The sequence below is a fragment of the Aquarana catesbeiana genome, linkage group LG10 (genome assembly GCF_042186555.1).
Source record: "Aquarana catesbeiana isolate 2022-GZ linkage group LG10, ASM4218655v1, whole genome shotgun sequence".
NCBI classification, from domain to species: Eukaryota; Metazoa; Chordata; class Amphibia; order Anura; family Ranidae; genus Aquarana; species Aquarana catesbeiana.
The window spans coordinates 195,960,478-195,980,016 of record NC_133333.1 but is presented as its reverse complement, the minus strand read 5'-3'; the positions used below and the strand labels follow the sequence as shown (position 1 = coordinate 195,980,016).

Genomic DNA, 19,539 nt, shown 5'->3' with positions numbered 1-19,539 from the left:
GGACACATGGTGAAAGGATTATCTGCTTCTCTTTTTAAAGTGACTTTAATATGAGAAAAGTATAGGGAGCTTCTATTGCTGACCTCTGCTTTGAGAATATTAGTTCCCTGTTTGTCTTTCTGATATGCTTACTTTCTAAGTCTCTGATTGGGAAAAAAGTATAAAGATAAAAGCTTTTGACACCAAACTAGTTCACAGCATGCTTGTTCCAGGTCTGTGATTTAGGCCGGGTTCACACTGGTACGATACAACTGTTGTACAACTGTCATCCTACTTTGCCCTGCAACATCGGACCTACATCGGTCCTACTTCCATCCAACTTGAATGAACAGGATAAGATTTTGCGCCGACTTTGAGATAGTCTGACTTGTCCTTTGATCAAAACAATCCCAGTGTGACATAAATTCCTTTTACTGCTGCTGTAATCACCATGTCGGATGTCACAAGTCGGTTGGTTAGGACAAGGATTCAACTTTGATCCAACTTCAGTGATATTCAATGGGCTGAAGTAGGACCAAAGTCGGACCAAAGTAGACCAGGAACCTTTTTCAAAGTCAGGCCGACTTGTGTCGGACCAGTTAAGACGGCTCTCAGTTAAGACGGTTTGATTTACACACGTCATGCAACATGTGCTCCCAATGTCGGAGTTTTTGTCATACCAGTGTGAACCCAGCCTAAAAAGTATTAACAGTAGGCACACATCTTTAAAGAGGGTCAGCAGTGGCAGTACTTGCTATTGCTTTGGCGTTAAAGCTGTACCTACAAACAAAAATGTAGTGGGGTTGATTTACTAAGACTGGGGTGTATAAAATCTGCTGCAGCTGTGCATGGTAGCCAATTAGCTTCTAACTTCAGCTTGTTCAATTAAGTTTTAGACAAAAAAAACTCTAGAAGCTGATTCATTTCTATGCAGAGCTGTACCAGATTTTGCACTCTCCAGTAAATCAATACTGAAATAAGTAAACAATTTACTGATACTTAAATGTGCTGGCTGCAGGTTAGGCTTAAGCTGGCCATACATTATACATATTTTTTTATTCAGTTTCCTTTAGATTTACATTCAACTATGTAGTACAAGTATACTCATTTACCCCGTGACGATGTTCTTTTGAACGAAGCGCACTGGGGGGAAGCTACAGCAGTGATGTCATCACATACGCCGGGGTGTTGCATGTGTTTGAATGTATTATGCAAAATTACTCCTGCCATGTTGTAAGCAGTTTTAACCTTTATGAAAAGCTTGAACTTTTAAATACTACACTATAAGTTCCTCCTTTGTTTCCCCTCCCCACTGTGTCTATCGCGGATCATCTTATACCCTGTACACATAGTCGGAATTTCCGACGGAAAAAGTCAGATGGGAGCTTTCATCGTATATTGTGTGTATGTCACATTGGACTTTTTACGTCCAAAATTCAGACGGACTTAGATAGAGAACGTGTTCTATATTTTTCCGAGGGAACAAATTCCTATCAGGAAAATCACTCGTCTGTATGCTGTTCCGACGTACCAAAAATGAAACATGCTCTGAAGCAAGTACGAGACGTCGTACGTGTTGTCCCGTCGTATGTGTTGTACGTCACCGTGTTCTTGACGGTCGGAATTTGGTGTGACCGTGTGTATGCAAGACAGCTTAAGCAGAATTCCGTCAGAAAAACCTTTAGAGTTTATTCCGATGGCAAAACCGGTCGTTTGTACAGGGCATTAGTTGTATGCTAATCCATCCTGGAATCCCGGCTCTTGATATTCATCTATCCATCCCAGGGGATATTGTGATAAGGTGCAGCCAGATCTCCATCTTGGGGTCATATTAGCTGGTAAGCTTGTGAGTGGGTTGTGCACTTCTGGGTGTGAAGATTTATTTTACCAAATTAGAGCATGGGATCCTGATAACACTCAGGTGTTTATATGAACTTTTTGCACAAGAGCACTCTCTTCTTTTTCTGATGGACTTTATTGGAGTATTTATGAATTGTTTCTATTAACTTTTTAATTACTCTTTCATCTGCACATATGGTTCTTGATTAATTTTTGATCTATATGTATTTTTTTCACTTGATTGGATGATTGTTATTATGACCTTAAGCACTTATATTATATATATATATATATATATATATATATATAACTTTGCACTCCAAACCAATGCACTCAAAAAAAAGTGTTGCGCTAATAATATATATATATATATATATATATATATATATATATATATATATATATTAGCACAACATTATTTTGAGTGCATTGGTTTGTGTATTTTAATGTGGATGCACCATGAGAGCAGCTATCACTAAGATATTAGATTTATTTACATGTTCATTTGATCTGAATGGTGACACTTTTGAACAGCTTACTTTTGGCTTATTATGTAGTGCAAGGGCCAGCCTGATTGCATACAAATTTAAAGTGTTTAGGTTTAACTCATATTATATGGTTTTGATAAATCTAAAGGAAAATTATACAAGAAAATTGTATAATGTATGGCCATCCTTAAGCTTTATTTTCACCTGGTGATCCAGCCAGTAACACATGTCCTGTCTTAGGCTGACTTCACTCTAAATGGTGACACAAAGGAGACACCTTTGGACAGCAGCATTGTCAATCTGGGGTGATGGTAGTGTTGAATGAACAACAATATTTAAATAGATTTGTCTAACAAATTAAGGCTGGATTCTAACAAATTAAAGCCGGATTGCAGCTTACACTATTTAAAGTGGTTGCTAAGCCACTCTAACGTGTATGCACTATCAGCACTGCCTCCTATTGTAGTGTCTCCCTCTGTGTGTGATTAACACAAATAAATGCTGCAAATACCTAATTTCAGAGCAGAGATTGCGATCACTTGACCGGACGACTTTCTCCTCTCCTCCTCTGACAGATGCAGTGGGAGGGGCCGAGATTCCCCCGCTGACATCAGTCGGGGGGGGGCGGAGGAGGAGAATAGGAGAGAGACAGCCGGTCATGTGATCATGATCTCGGCCCTGAAATTAGGTATTTGCAGCATTTATTTTTCTAAATCATACACAGGGGACAATGCAATAGGAGGCAGTGCTGATTGTCTATACAGGTTAGTATTATGCAAGCAGCAGGAGGGGGGTGGCACTGTCACAAGCTGGCAGGCAGGGAGGGGAGGGGGGAGGACATAGGAGCAGAGAAGAGACAGAGAGCAGGGCTACGGATGATGGAGGCATGTAAACTGACCATGGTGTCGGGGCTCAGCAGCCATGATACATGGTGGTCAGTTTACAGAGGGGAGGGCAGAAACTGGCAGGATCAGACAGGTTTTGTAGGTGTTACAGGGGGCCAAATGACACAGGACAAGCACTGTGTCATATAAAATGCGTTAAAGGAGCAGGATCAATTTTTTTTTTAGGGGGTGGTTAACAAATGCTTTAAGCAATTACAGTAACAGTTTTTTTTTTCCTGCTGGGATAAAGGTTTTACATAAACAAATAAAAGCTAAGCATTGTAAACTTCTCTGTCAGTGTCAAATGGTTTGTCTCAACCACTTTTTCTGGACAGCGTGGTCTGTTAAGGGACGTTGAAAAAAAACAGACTTACTGGCTGGATCTTAACAAAATAGCAGCAACGCTGCTAGGATGACCATAACATTTATTCACTCTCTATTAGTAATGATATTATAAAGTGTTTGCTGCCTCTCCTCTAAATAAGAGTTTCTAGCCGTAGCCAATAGCATATACATATAAAATGAAAACTCTATCCCTGGGGTGGTCTAGGAGATGGGCCTCCCAGGGACAGAATAGACAGCTACTTCTGGTCAGAAAGGGCACTCTACACACTTATATAAAAAAGTTTAGTAACACATTTTATTATGGTGATATACACCCAAATTATTGATTTAAAAAACAGTCAAGTTGCTTCCTTAAAAGCTGATACAAAAGTATCTTCTAACAATATGTTATTCAAAACTATACTGACACTTTAACTATGTTGCAAGTGACTGACATCCGCCCCCCACTCTTTCCACCAAAACCCCGGCCAACTCAGTGAACATAAATTATATCCCCCGGGGATCACTACTGCTCGGCACCCCCGTAACTAACTAAAGAATTGGCTTTGATCCAATAATAATCATTTAAAATTAAAACATAGAGGCGATTGGCCCACTGGGATTGCCGATCAGTAGTGGTAAACTTCAGGCGCCTGCATTATATGTTTTTTGTTGATTGTTCTTTGTGAGTATTGTCTGTCGGATGTCAGTCACTTGCAACATAGTTAAAGTGTCAGTATAGTTTTGAATAACATATTGTTAGAAGATACTTTTGTATCAGCTTTTAAGGAAGCAACTTGACTGTTTTTTAAATCAATAATTTGGGTGTATATCACCATAATAAAAGGGATTACTGGCTGGATCACCAGGTAAAAAAAAAGAAAAAAAAAACCCAACGCAGCCACCACATCTACTGTAAGAACTGGTAAGCTCTGCAACAAAATAAACTTTTTTGTTGTTGGGTTTATTACTGCTGTAACTGATACATGGTTTTAATTCTGCAAGGGATTCTTATATTGCTTATGAAAATAAGTTCATGCATTGTTAATGTTGGCAACAACTTTACCTCTACCAAATGTCCAAATCATTTTTAAAGTCCATTAACCTCAAAGTAAAATCATTTTTCTGATTCTGCTATTCATGAATAATTTCCTGTGTCAAGCCTTCGATCTTCAGGATGTGCTAATGAAACTAGGACTTGTATTAAAAAGGCTTGGAAATTAGGTCATCTTAGCAGGAGACTAAGAATAGAGTCTATACTTTTCATTCTATATATATAAAACGGCATTCTAAAATTAAATACCGCTTTTGAAGTAACTTTGCGGGAGACAACTCATAAAAAGTCACTTTTAAAGGAAAACTGCGCTGAAAGAAATCCATGTAAGTTGACATAGCTGTCAACACTCTAAACATGTTCATTTTTTGATATCTTTATCTTTGATGTTTACTGAATCACTGACCCTATCCAAGCATACAGCAAGTGAGGTTAGAACATCTAATCTGTATACCTCTTCTAGTTCTGACTTATTGTATTGAATTTTTTGGACTGACATGGTTTACTTCAAAAGCCAGTTGCCACCAATCTAGGCAAAAAGCAGAACTAAAGGGAAATATACAAACACCCTTTACTCAAGACATGCATGCTGGTAACTGAAGCCTCTTTATATTAAGATCCCTAATCCCCTGTAAACCAGAAGTCAAGCTCGAAGTGGGAGTGCCAAAACTACTGGCCCGTAGGGATGAGCTTCGAGTTTGAGTCAAACTCATGTTCGACTCGAACATCAGCTGTTCGCAAGTTCGCTGTTCAATTTGGGGTGTTCGCGGCAAATTCGAATGCTGCGGAACACCCTTTAAAAGTCTATGGGAGAAATCAAAAGTGCTAATTTTAAAGGCTTATATTCATGGTATTTTCATAAAAAGTGTTTGGGGACCCGGGTCCTGCCCCAGGGGACATGGATAAATGCAAATAAAAGTTTTAAAAACTGCTGTTTTTTCGGGAGCAGTGATTTTAATAATGCTTAAAGTGAAACAATAAAAGTGTAATATGTCTTTAAATTTCGTACCTGGGGGGTGTCTATAGTATGCCTGTAAAGGGGCACATGTTTTCCGTGTTTACAACAGTCTGACAGCAAAATTACATTTCAAAGGAAAAAAAGTCATTTAAAACTACTCGCGGCTATTAATGAATTGCCGGTCCGACAATACACATAAAAGTTCATTGATAAAAATGACATAGGAATTCCCCACAGGGGAACCCCGAACCAAAATTTAAAATAAAAAATGATGTGGGGGTCCCCCTAAATTCCATACCAGGCCCTTCAGGTCTGGTATGGATTTAAAGGGGAACCCCGTGCCAAAATAAAAAAAAAGGTGTGGGGTCCCCCCAAAAATCCATACCAGACCCTTATCTGCAACCTGGCAGGCCACAGGAAAAGAGGGGGGGTGAAAGAGCACCCCCCTCCTGAACCGTACCAGGCCACATGCCCTCAACATTGGGAGGGTGCTTTGGGGTAGCCCCCCAAAACACTTTGCGCCCATGTTGATGAGGACAAGGGCCTTATCCCCACAACCCTGGCCGGAGGTTGTGGGGGTCTGCGGGCGGGGGGCTTATCGGAATCTGGAAGCCCCCTTTAACAAGGGGACCCCCAGATCCCAGCCCTCCCCCCTGTGTGAAATGGTATAGGGGGGAACATGTAAGAAGCATTTAAATAAAGGAATTGTCAAAAACTGTCTCTTGTCATTTTTTAACATTTTTGACAGTTTTTTTGTGAAATGGTAGGGGTACGTACCCCCTTACCATTTCACACAGGGGGAGGGCCAGGATCTGGGGGTCCCCTTGTTAAAGGGGGCTTCCAGATTCCGATAAGCCCCCCACCCACAGACCCCCACAACCTCCGGCCAGGGTTGTGGGGATGAGGCCCTTGTCCTCATCAACATGGGGACAAGGTGTTTTGGGGGGCTACCCCAAAGCACCCTCCCAATGTTGAGGGCATGTGGCCTGGTACGGTTCAGGAGGGGGGCCGCTCTCTCGTCCCCCCTCTTTTCCTGTGGCCTGCCAGGTTGTGTGCTCAGATAAGGGTCTGGTATGGATTTTTAGGGGGACCCCACGCCATTTTTTAAAAAATTTTGGCGCGGGGTTCCCATTAAAATCCATACCAGACCTGAAGGGTCTGGTATAGATTTTGAGGGGGACCCCACGCCATTTTAAAAAAAAATTTTGGCCGGGGTTCCCCTTAATATCCATACCAGACCTGAAGGGCCTGGTATGGAATTTAGGGGGACCCCCACGTCATTTTTTTTTTTTAATTTTGGTTCGGAGTTCCCGTGTGGGGAATTCCCATGCCGTTTTTATCAATGAACTTTTATGTGTATTGTCGGACCGGCAATTCATTAATAGCCGCGAGTAGTTTTAAATGACTTTTTTCCTTTGAAATGTCATTTTGCTGTCAGACTGTTCTAAACACGGGAAACATGCGCCCCTTTACAGGCATACTATAGACACCCCTCAGGTACGAAATTTAAAGGGATATTACACTTTTATTGTTTCACTTTAAGCATTATTAAAATCACTGCTCCCGAAAAAACGTCCATTTTTAAAACTTTTTTTTGCATTGATCCATGTCCCCTGGGGCAGGACCCAGGTCCCCAAACACTTTTTTATGACAATAACTTGCATATAAGCCTTTAAAATTAGCACTTTTGATTATTCATGTTCGCGTCCCATAGACTTTAACGGTGTTCGCGTGTTCAAACTAATTTTTTACCTGTTCGCAAGTTCTGGTGCGAAACGAACAGGGGGTGTTCGGCTCATCCCTACTGGCCAGCAGAACTACTTTGTATTGCAGTGCCATAGCAGTAGTACAGTACAGACTCCTAAACAAATAAACATGTATCATATCAAATAAATATTTAGTTTCTTTTCCCTTTCTTGTCTTTTGATCAAAACATTTGATATTTTAAGGAACCAACAGGCTACAATAGCCGTTGCCTGCATTTTGACTCTCAATATTGTAGTTATTAATCTATGCAGAATTGATAGAATAATAAGATAGGCAGCAGATGGCCAGGTGCCATAGCCAAATACTCAACCTATACACAATTCTTTATAGAGTTCCAACAAAAAGACCACTTACACATCTCTACCATTTCAAACTTCAAACTAGAGTAAATGATTTCAAATGTTACATGAACACCTCTTAATTTCATTACATGAGGTTTTGTTAGAATAGAATATGACTACATGAAAGTAGCTGTTATTTCGAGATTAAAGGTTAATGTCTAACATGGGATGAAACAAGCTGGGTTGGTGCAAGTTTAGTTAGGTATAAATAAATAAAATAAAATAAAATGTTTTTCCTTTACATAAATGTGGTGCTAACAATGTACACTGACAAATAAACACGTAAAATGTTTGAAGTGTTACTTTATTAAACATCTTGCTATGCAAAGTTATACATTTATATGGAAGGTAAGTTACATGTAAAATCAACTCACTTCCTGGAACTATACATGAAAATTAAGCTATTGAATTCTCAGAGTCACGTTGCAGTTGGAGTTTTGCTGCTGGCAGTAAATTGCCAGTGACAGAGTCTGCTTCTCCCAATGTGCTGCTCCCAAGCAGATTTGTACTTTGGTTAGTCTATCACTGGTGATGGATCAAAATCCCCTCTGTGATATTAGCCCTATGATATTAGCACGGCAATTTTCGCTAGACAAACATGTTCCATCCTATTCCTTCAAAATTTCCTAACAGTATATGTGGTTTTCATTTGTTCTGAAATAGGTTGTTAAAAGTGAACAATTTGTCAAGCCAACAAATAAACTGAAAATGTTTTGTAGCAATTTCCCTTCTAATATTTCTATGAACATTCATTTAAAAATCTATTAGTGTATGGCCAGCTGTATTACTACTGCACGTTGTAAAAGTTCTCTAACTACAGTTATGATTGGCCTTCAGTAACAGCTGTCAGATTAGCAGCCACTGCTGCTGAAACTGCACACAGCACTAATACGACCTGATTCATGACCTAATTTTTGGGAAGACTGATCAATCCAGGGTCCTTTTCTACTGCCTTTGAAAAGGTCCATCCTTTACTCCAGATCAGTGTTTCTTAACCTTTTTCCAGTCGGGGTGCCCTTGAAAAATATTTTCAGTCTCGAGGCACCCCTGTCCAAGGCTTGGCTCATGTTACTGTGTGTCGCGGAACACGTGCAAAATCGTACTCGTTCTTTACACAGACAAATACTCTGCTCTTTAGAGTGTCATTAATTCTTGGCAAACACGGGGTGCTTTTGGTGCAGCACAATTGTAAAAAAAAGGGTTTGGGGACTTCTTTCCCTGCATTTCTGCAGGTAGGGAAGCCCATTGAAATGAATAGGCTGCCCTACACGCAGCACGCAGCAACACCGATGGGAACCAAAGGCTTGCATAAAGCCCCTTTAAAGCTTTCTAGCACAGTACCTTTTCTCATTCAGCCGGGTACTGCACTGTAGGGGGAAGCAGAGAGCACAGCACACTCCCCCTCCCTTTACTTTCACTTTTGAAGCTGACGGAGCTCCTTCACAGTTCCGATGTACAGTTCGGCAGGGAATCGGGAGATCAGGCTCATCTGGCAGCCCTTTTCTCCCATGATCACGCAGCACATCTGAGGACCTCTGGTGGCACACCATTGTGTGGCGGCACAATGGTTGAGAAAGGCTGCTCTAGATATGTAACTTGGTAAATATCAGGTGTCAAAGTTTTAAAGTGTACATGTAGCCAAGTTTTTTTTTTCTGTTTTTGGATAGCAGAGCATATGATTTAAACACTATTAAACCCAAAAGCAAACAGTGCTATTCAGCAGCGCTATTTAGCTTACCAATTTTTAAATGCTATGGCTGCATTGGTTTTCTTTTTCTTTCTTTACTTTATTTTCACCTGGTGATCTGGTCAGAAAGTCTGTTGTTTTTCAACAGAACAAACTCTCTTACAAATGCAGCAGTTTAGTGGGATGAGACAAACCATTTACCAGTGAGGAGTGCTTACAATGATCAGCTTTTATTTATTCTTGTAAACCGGTTATCCAAAAGAATTTTTTTTTTTTTTTTTTGCTGTGACTGCTTGGTCAACAGCAGTGTGCACTGGAGTTTGGCTTTAATTTGTTAGTATATCCATATCTGCTAGGACATCTAACACTCCTCTCCCCCAAGACTGACAATGCTGTTGTCCAAATGTGCTTAATCCAGAGCGGGGGAACTCTAATACAGGAGGTTTGTTACTAGCCACATCACCAGGTGAAAATAGAGGAAAAAAACTAAAAAAAAAGCAACTATATCTACGGATTGGTAAGCTGCAATATATTACATTTTTGGTCTTGGGTTTAACACTGCTTTAATGCAGGAGAGATATAGTATGTCTCTTTTTCATAAAAAATCAGGCTGTGCGCAATTTTTTAAATTTAAGGTTCCACTTTAACCACTTCAGCCCTAGAAGGATTTACCCCCTTCCTGACCAGGGCATTTTTTGCGATTCTGTGCCGCATCGCTTTAGCTGACAATTGCGTTGTACCCAAACAAAATTGACGTCCTTTTTTTCCCACAAATAGAGCTTTCTTTTGGTGGTATTTAATCACCTCTGTGGTTTTAATTTTTTGCGCTATAAACAAAAAAAGAGCGACAATTTTGAAAAAAAGGCAATATTTTTGACTTTTTGCTATAATAAATACCCCCCCAAAAATATTTTAAAAAAATTAATTTCTTGCACAGTTTAGGCCAATATGTATTCTTCTACATATTTTTGGTAAAAAAAATCACAATAAGTGTTGGTTTGCACAAAAGTTATAGCGTCTTCAAAATAGGGTATAGCGTCTTCAAAATAGGGGATAGATTTATGGCATTCTTCTTCTTATTCTTTTATTACTAGTAATGCTGGCGATCTGCGATTTTTATTGGGACTGTGACATTATGGCGGACACATCAGACACTTTGACACTATTTTGGGACCATTGTCATTTATACAGCGATCAGAGATACAAATAGCCACTGATTAATCTATAAATTACACTGGCAGGGAAAGGGTTAAACACTAGAGGGTGATCAAGGGGTTAAGTATGTCCTAGGGAGTGATTGTAAATGTGGGGGGGATGGGCTCACTACAACATGACGAAGATCACTGCTCGAGATGACAGGGGGCAGTAGATCCCTGTCATGTTGCTAGGCAGAACGGGGAAATACCTTGTTTACATAGGCATCTCCCCGTTCTGCCTCTCCTCGCCTCTATGCGTTAAGGTGAAAAACTTTTTGTAGTGCAACAGCCCCCCCTTACCTGAACCTGATCATTCCAGCGATGGGGATGAGCAGAGCAGCTCCAGCTGCTGTCTCGGGTCCTCATTGGCTGGATTGATAGCAGCAGGAGCATTGGCTCCCACTGCTGTCAATCAAATCCAGTGACACGGTAGCTGGGGAGGGGGGCCAAGTCCTGCTGTCTGTGTCAAAGGAAGCAGCAGCCAGACTCGGGAATGTGGGACTCTGTGGAGGCACTCGAGAAAAGTAGGAGCCATGAGCGCTGCTGGGGGACCCAAGAAGTGGAGGATCGGGGCCACTCTGTGCAAAACCCTTGCACAGAGGAGGTAAGTATGACATGTTTGTTATTAAAAAAAAAAAAAAAAAAAAAAAAAAAAAAAAAAAAAAAAAACCTTTACAACCTCTTTAACTCCAAGAACTATCTCTATTGGTTCCAAGGCATCGATAGAGCGTGAACAGGCTACAGATACTGAGCGAATGAAGCTGTCTAATAGATGCAGACGAATGCGAATAGTTCTTAGTATTGACAATTTGACTCATGAGACCAAAGGTATTTTTTTTGACAGGTTGTTTCTGTACTTTGTTCATTATTTTGCTGCTCAATAAAAAAAGGCCACAACTTTTAAAAATACAATTCCTTGCAACAGATCGCTGACATGACTACATTCAAGTATCTCGAATTACATCATGCAATGCAATTTAGATCGGGTGTGCAATTACTAAGGCCTTGTACAGATGGGTTGTTTTTGCAGCTGGTGCCTAAAACTTGACGCTACCCAATAGGTGCAGGATCATGGGATGGCCACAGTAAATATATTGGTCAACTTTATATTAACTAGTTGGAATTTTAAAAGAAAATTTGCATTTATTTTCTTAAAATCAGTTGCATAAAATACATTTTTATCTATTTGTGGAAAAACAACAGTGAACATAAGAACAGAATATAAGGAAAATGGCTATAATTTCAATAATTCAGGGAGTCTAGTAAAAGTCATGGTGAGTAGTATGAATTATGGATGCTGAACAAACCTATTTAAAAAATCATAAACCCTATAAATGCAATGGTATTTTTATGTGTGTGCTGCATGACACCTGGCCCAGGCTTTTATGGTGGCAATCTATTAAAAGCATCTACAGTATATTCATAAAAAAGGTGTTAACAACTACTGACTGAGAAAGGGAATGCCAAGTTTGCCAACACAGAGGAGCCAATAACTAATAATCCACTCAGACATTCAGTCAATCGGATCCTCACAAAGTAAATGTAAATTTACTATGTAAGCAAGCTATTCAACCATTTTTTGTGCTGTTGCACTGTTTGCGCAGTGTTAAATGTACAGCTGCATTTATTTTATTTTGATTGTCACCAACCCTCTCTAGGCCCACTAATGCAAATTCTTCTTCCAGTGTTGCAATGAACTTTGACCAAAACAATGCATTAGCCCTTTTCTTGTAGGCCTGCGACAGCAGCAAAGACCCAATTCAAAATATGTTTTAGGTGGCGTTGATTTTTAGTGTTTTTAAATAAATAGATAAATAGCAATCTAGGGTTGTAAGTTTAAAGCGGAGTTCCATGCAAAAGTGGAACTCTCGCTTATATGCTCCCCCCCCTCCGGTGCCACATTTAGCACCTTTCAGGGGCGAGGGGAGAACGGGGGACCTGTTTTTGACAGGCCCACTTCCGGAGATGGGCCATGGCCCAATCTCCCGGAAGTTCGGCCCCCTCCTCCTTCCCCCGATGTCAAAAATAGTAAAAAAGATAGGAGACACCATCTCACGCTGCCCAACGGACCGAAAAAAGAAAATAAAAAAGCCGAAACAGCTCCGCCTCCATGGGAGGCTCCCGCCGAGTGACACTTCTTCTAGTTGACAGCTGTTATATAGCTGAGGGCGGGGCCACCCGGTGATGTAAATGGGTGACCCCATCAGAGGCGGAGCTGTTGCGGCTTTTTTTTTCTTTTTTCGGCTCATCAGCTGGTGTGAGATGGATCTATACCGCGGGACATTTTATTTTTTATTTTTTAATAAATGACTTGTCCCAAAGTGTCTCCTATCTTTTTGACTATTTTTGACACTTTTTTGTGAAATGGTAGGGGTACAATTTACCCGTTACCAATTCACATGGGGGGGCAGGATCTGGGGGTCCCCTTGTTAAAAGGGGCATCCAGATTCCGATAAGCCCACCTGCCCGCAGACCCCCACAACCACAGGGCAAAGGTTGTGGGGTTGAGGCCCTTGTCCCCATCAACATGGGGACAGGGTGCTTTGGGGGGCTACTCCAAAGCACCCTCCCCATGTTGAGGGCATGTGGCCTGGTACGGTTCAAGAGGGGGGCACTCTCTCGTCCCCCTCCTCTTTTCCTGCAGCCTGCCAGGTTGCATGCTGGGCTAAGGGCCTGGTAATGGACTGGGGGGGACCCATGACATTTTTTTCAATGAGTTTTATCTATATTGCCGAGACCCGACAATTCATTACAGCCCCGGTCAGTGTAAATGACTTCTTTAGAAATGTCATTTTGCTGTGGTACTGTTCTAAACATGGGAAAAATTTGCCACTTTAGACACCCCCCAGGCACGATATTAAAAGGAATATTTAATTTCTATTGTTTCACTTTAAGCATTATTAAAATCACTGCTCCTGAAAAAACTGTAGTTTTTAAAACTTTTTTTTGCATTGATACATGTCCCCTGGGGCAGGACCCAGGTCCCCAAACACTTTTTATGAAAATAATTTGCATATAAGCCTTTAAAATGCTTTCAAATTTGCTGCATAATGTTTGTTGTTCGCCAGACGTCCGAACAACCAAAGTTCGGACCATACTTATGCTTGGGCCGTACCGATCCCTATTCCTATCTGCAGCAGTGCAGGTATCTCTCCCTAGTCTCACAGGACAGCATAATAGCAGTGGGAGCCATTGGCTCCTGCTCCACTTAATCAAATCCTCTGAGTGGGGAGAGGGGGGGCGGCTGAGCCATGCTGTGTGTCCAGGGATGCACACAGCCTGGCTCAGGAGTTCGTCTGCATGTGTGTCCCTACAGCAAGCAGCTTGTCGTGGGGGCAAACTCAGAGAAGGACCAAAGTGTGCCTGCGGGGGACCACAGAAGTGGAGGTGGTGCTCTGAGCAGGTAAGTATAACATCTTTTTTTTTTTTTAGGTTAAAAAGAGACGATTTTAATATCACTTTAATCCAGCAGAGATATTGAGAGAATCTATTGCAGCCCCATCCAGTTACTAAGCCCAACAAGCACCTTGGATGCACTCTAACATGACAATGAACTGCCTTAAAATTCATAGCAATATTTTAAATTTTTTTTCAATATATTGTGAATATTATCTTCTTTAACCACTTCCAGACCGCTTACCGTATATATACAGCGGCATGGCAGCCCGGCTGCATGAAATCAAGTACCTGTACGTGATTTCATGCAGGAGGTCTGGGGCGCGCGTGAGCCACCAGTGACCCGCTGTAATTGGAACACAGCGGAGCCAATCAGCAGGTCCGGCGAATGCAATAACTGCCGATGATCGTTCAAAGAGAGTAAAAAAGATGATTTGCCAATGTAAACAAGGCAGATCACCGTTCTGTGAGAGGGAAAGAGAGAGATCTTGTGTTCTGCTAAGCAGGAACACAGATCTCTTTTTTTCCCCAGTCAAAGAACTCCCCCCACAGTTAGAAAGCACCTCCTAGGGACACACTTAACCCTTTGATCACCCCTGATGTTAACCCCTTCCCTGCCAGTGTCATTAGTACATTGACAGTGTATATTTATTAGCACTGATCACTGTATTGGTGTCACTGGTCCCCAAAAAGTGTCAAAAGTGTTAGATAGGTGTCTGATCTGTCAGCTGCAATGTCTCAGTACTGCTAAAAATCACTGATCGTCGCCATTACTAGTAAAAATAAATAAAAATTGCATAAACATATCCCATAGTTTGTAAAAGCTATAATTTTTGCACAAATCAATCAATATACGCTTATTGGGATTTTTTTTTTACCAAAAATATGTAGCAGAATACATATTGACCATAATTGATGAAGAAATTAATTTTTTTTACGCAGAGGTGATCACATACCACCGAAAGAAAGTTCTATTTGTGGGAAAAAAAGGACATCGATTTTATTTGAAGGGAGTAAAACCTTCCAGGGGTGAAGTGGTTAAAGAAGTAAGATTAATGATAACAAACTTAACTTTATTAACACTTAGTTTGGGGTGCATTAATTTTATCTGAAAACAAACAAATTATCATCGTGGTTTTAGGGGTATATGACTTCTTCTCAGACGTGAGCACAGATTATAGTCTGCTAGAATTCATCAGCCATTCGCTTCATCTGAGTGGCTGCTTGAACATCAATGCAGTTAATGAACAGGATCAATTTGAGTAGAAGTGTGTTCAATTCAATAATATCTGAATTGAATGATTCTCTAATTAGAAACTAATTACAAACCTAAATTCCAACGTATATGTACTCAAAATAAACCTGTAAACATTAGACAATTGGATATCTATGAAAACATTTAGACCTCTGTTTAAACTATTAACTGATGTAATTGGAGGAAAAGCTGTTGGGTTGGATTTTACAATTGAACAATGTGTCCTAATGAAATAATAACATGAGTGCCAGGGGTGTCTGATGAGTGCTTAAGCAAACTAAATTAAGTATCTATGTTCTATGCTGTAGAAAAATCGTTAGCAATAAGATTACTGACTGCTTTTGAATATATAGAGCCATTTTTTCCCCAATATTTCTTTATTGAAAATAAAATACAGAACAATGTCAATACAGGACAATTCTGTATCACATGTCAACATAAGAGCCAGTTTTAAGTAACTGCAAAATGCAATACTTGAGTTGAGTATTACATGTAGAAGAGTGGAGAACACTTAAAACGACTTTACATAGCACTATAGAGTCTTCACAATTAAGAGACCTTAGATATAATGAAGGCATTTTTGTCAGGTTGGTACTACCAGTAAGCATAGACAGATAATATTATTACTAATTGATAGTAGTAGGGTACCTTAAGAGTTGGATAGTTGTAACACTACTATATTCTTGATAAATTGTTAAAGAATAGTTTCGGGGCAACTAGTGAAGCCATTTGGTGAGCTACTATTGCTCACTGCAATATTGCAAGTTAGTTCAAAATCAGAAAGTTTACTCAGCATTTTTTAACCACTTCAGCCCCGGAAGATGTTACCCCCTTCCAGACCAGAGCATTTTTTACAATTTGGCACTGCGCCGCTTTAACTGACAATTGTGCGGTCATGCAATGCTGTACCCAAACAAAATTTGTGTCCCTTTTTTCCCACAAATAGAGATTTCTTTTGGTGGTATCTGATCACCTCTGCAGTTTTATTTTTTTGCACTATAGACAAAAAAGAGCGGTAATTTTGCAAAAAAAACCAATATTTTTTACTTTTTGCTATAATAAATACCCCCCATTTTTTTAAAACAAATTTCTTCATCAGTTTAGGCTGATATATATTCTTCTACATATTCTTGGTAAAAAAAAATCGCAATAAGGGTATATTGATTGGTTTGCGCATAGTTATAGCATCTACAAACTATGGGAAAGAGTTATGGGCATTTTTATGGAATTTTTATTATTATTTTTTTTTTTTACTAGTAATGGCGGTGATTTGCAATTTTTAGTGGTATTTCAATATTGCGACGACAGATCGGACACTTTTGACACATTTTTGGGGCCACTGACATTTATACAGCGATCAGTGCTATAAAAATGCACTGATTACTGTGTAAATGTCACTGGCAGGGAAAGGATTAACACTAGGGGGCACTCAATGGGTTAAATGTGTGTTCCCTCAGTGTGTTCTAACTGTATGGGGATATGACTGAGTAGGAAAGAAGACATATCGCTGTTCCTACTTACTAGGAACAAACAACATGTCTCCTCTCCTCTGAGAGCACAGGGATTTGTGTGTTTACACACACAAATCCCCATGCTGGGAGGGAAGGACGTACCCGTACAGGATTTCATCCAGGAGAGCCATTCTGCTGCAGTATATCTGCGTGAGCCAGTCGGGAATCAGTTAAACTAAGTTCTGGACAATCTACTAAAGAATAAACAAATGCACCTCTATATCTGATTAGTATAAGTGTACTTCCTGACATTTTTACAATGCAACATCCTCATTACCAATTACATATTCTGGTAGGTTGTAATCTGATTTTTAACATCAGGGTTACTGTGTATAAGAGCAACAAGAGGGTGTTTCAGTATGAGTAGCAGGTCTTCCAGAATCATCAGAGAAAAAGGTATTGGGTGAACTGGTGCACTACAATGATGCTGGAATGAAAACCTGAACTACTGAGCTATGCATCTCAATGTTTAATCCTCAGTTTTTAACAAAGTGTACCTCAACTCTACTGTATTATTTTCATAAAAGGTGAAGGTGCTCTCTTCAGGAGTATTCATAAAAAGGTGAATGACAGTAAAAGCTCTTCTTGAGCTTTCCCTAGCTCCTAGCAAGTGTGCTATGCTTGGATCAAGATCCAGGCTCCTTGACAGCATTAATGGCCCAGCAGGGGATCAAAGCAGAGCTTCACTGCAAACAAAGTGGAAAAACTTATTTTGAATGGCACTATTTCAGAGATCCTGTCACCAAACCTTTTAAAATATTCCTATGAGCTTTATATGCATTTACCTTATTTTATGAACCTGTATTTACCTTTATTTACCTGTAAAAGCATCCCTTGTGTAGACATCAAAAAGCTCCAAGATTGCTGCTAGCTTATCTTGGATGTGATGTAAACAGCCCAAGCAGACTTAAGCTGGCCATACGCTAGAAGATTTTCAAACTAATGTCCATGCAAAAATTTGTACTGAAGACTTTACAAATGTTGTTCGTAAGTACTTTAAAATTTATGTTTGTTTTTAATATTCAGTTTTGAAATGAATGGACTTTCCCAAATTAATGTATTAGTTTGAGAAAATAATTCCATCATGCTCCTTAAAAAATGTTTAATCTCTGTGGTCAAAAACAAATGCCCATTTGACCCCACTAAGAATTAGAGAATCAACTGAACGTTATTAACCCCTTCCCACCGAGCGTACGCAGATATGCGTACTCGGCTTCCGGTATAACAGGCATCATCCCAGTACCGTTTTTTAGAGCCAGCGATCGGCTTTCCGGGTATAACAACCGATGCGGCTAAAAGCCGCTCGGCTGTTATACCGGGGGAGCGGGAGGGGAGGTCCCCCCCTCCCGCCGCCTCTCGCCGCTCTTACCGGGCCTCCCGTTCCATCGGGGTACCCGATGACCAATCGGCCGGCTGAGGACGGACTGGAACGAAGCCTTGTGCGGCTTTGTTCCAGCCTCCTAATAGTAAACACGGAAGTGACATCATTGGCGCCGGTTTTAAAAAAATATACAGTATTCAGAATCACCAAAAACAGCGATCTGAATACTTTGAAGTGCAAAGGAGGGATTGGGGGTCTTTTAGACTCCCCGATCCTTCCATAAAGAGTACCTGTCACCATCTATTACTGTCACAAGGGATGTTTACATTCCTTGTGACAGCAATAAAAGAGATATTTTTTTTTTTAAACACAGTTTATTAATATAAAAATAAATAAAATAAATAAGAAAAAAAAAAATTTAAAGCGCCCCCGTCCCCACAAGCTCGCGTAGCAAAGAAAATGCATACGGAAGTCGCCCCGCATATGTAAACGGTGTTCAAATCACACATGTGAGGTATCGCCGCGATCGTCAGAGCAAGAGCAATCATTCTAGCACTAGACCTCCTCTGTAACTCTAACCTGGTAACCGTAAAAAAAAATTTAAAGCGTCACCTATGGAGATTTTTAGGTACCGTAGTTTGACGCCATTCCACGAGTGCATGCAATTATAAAGCGTGACATGTTTGGTATCTATTTACTCGGCATAACATCATCTTTCACATTATACAAAAAAATTGGGGTAACTTTACTGTTTGTTTTTTTTTTAATTCATGAAAGTGTCCCTTTTCCTAAAAAGTTGCGTTTAAAACACCGCTGCATAAATACCGTGTGACATAAAATATTGCAACAATCGCCATTTTATTTTCTAGATTCTCTGCTAAAAAAAATATATAAAATGTTATGGGGACTATAAGTAATTTTCTAGCAAAAAATACGGATTTTAACTTGTAAACACCAAATTTCAAAAATAGGCTTAGTCATGAAAGGGTTAATACAAAAAAAAATTATACTAATTCTAGTAGTGTATGACCAGCTTCCTCTGCAGCTACAGTACATAAAAGGCTATGCAAGGAGGAGCAGGGACCTTTAGGTCAATTTAAAAAAAAGCAGATTACCCTATTCACACACTCAATGTGGATGGGGGAATGCTTCTCGCTGAGCCTTTTGTATTCTGACAGTGAGGAAGTCTCCCCACTGTAAGAATGCAAAAGGCTCAGTGGGAAGCACTCCCCCACCACATTGAGTGTATGGATAAGGGAATTGACTTATTTTCTTCATATTGTACAGTGATCAATGCTGATTGATCAGGTCAAACCCAACAGGCTGGTTTCACACAAGTTGATTGATAGATCTGCTTGTGTGCAACCAGCCTGCCCATACATGGATTGAAATTCAGCCGCTGCCTGTTAAACTGGCCACATTTTGATCCAGCAAATTTAAAGCCATATTGCAAGTAAACAAAACATAATTAATAGAAAGGAAAAACACTGCAAACAAGCTTCTAAAATACTCAGTTCTCCTTAATTTTAACAGCGTTAT

General features: G+C 40.1%; 1 protein-coding gene across 10 annotated transcripts in view; it reads right to left on the bottom strand.

Moving 5' to 3' along the window:
- The window catches only part of NCAM1 (neural cell adhesion molecule 1), a 488,278-nt gene that overhangs the window by 120,311 nt on the left and 348,428 nt on the right, over nucleotides 1-19,539 (bottom strand). The window lies entirely within an intron of this gene.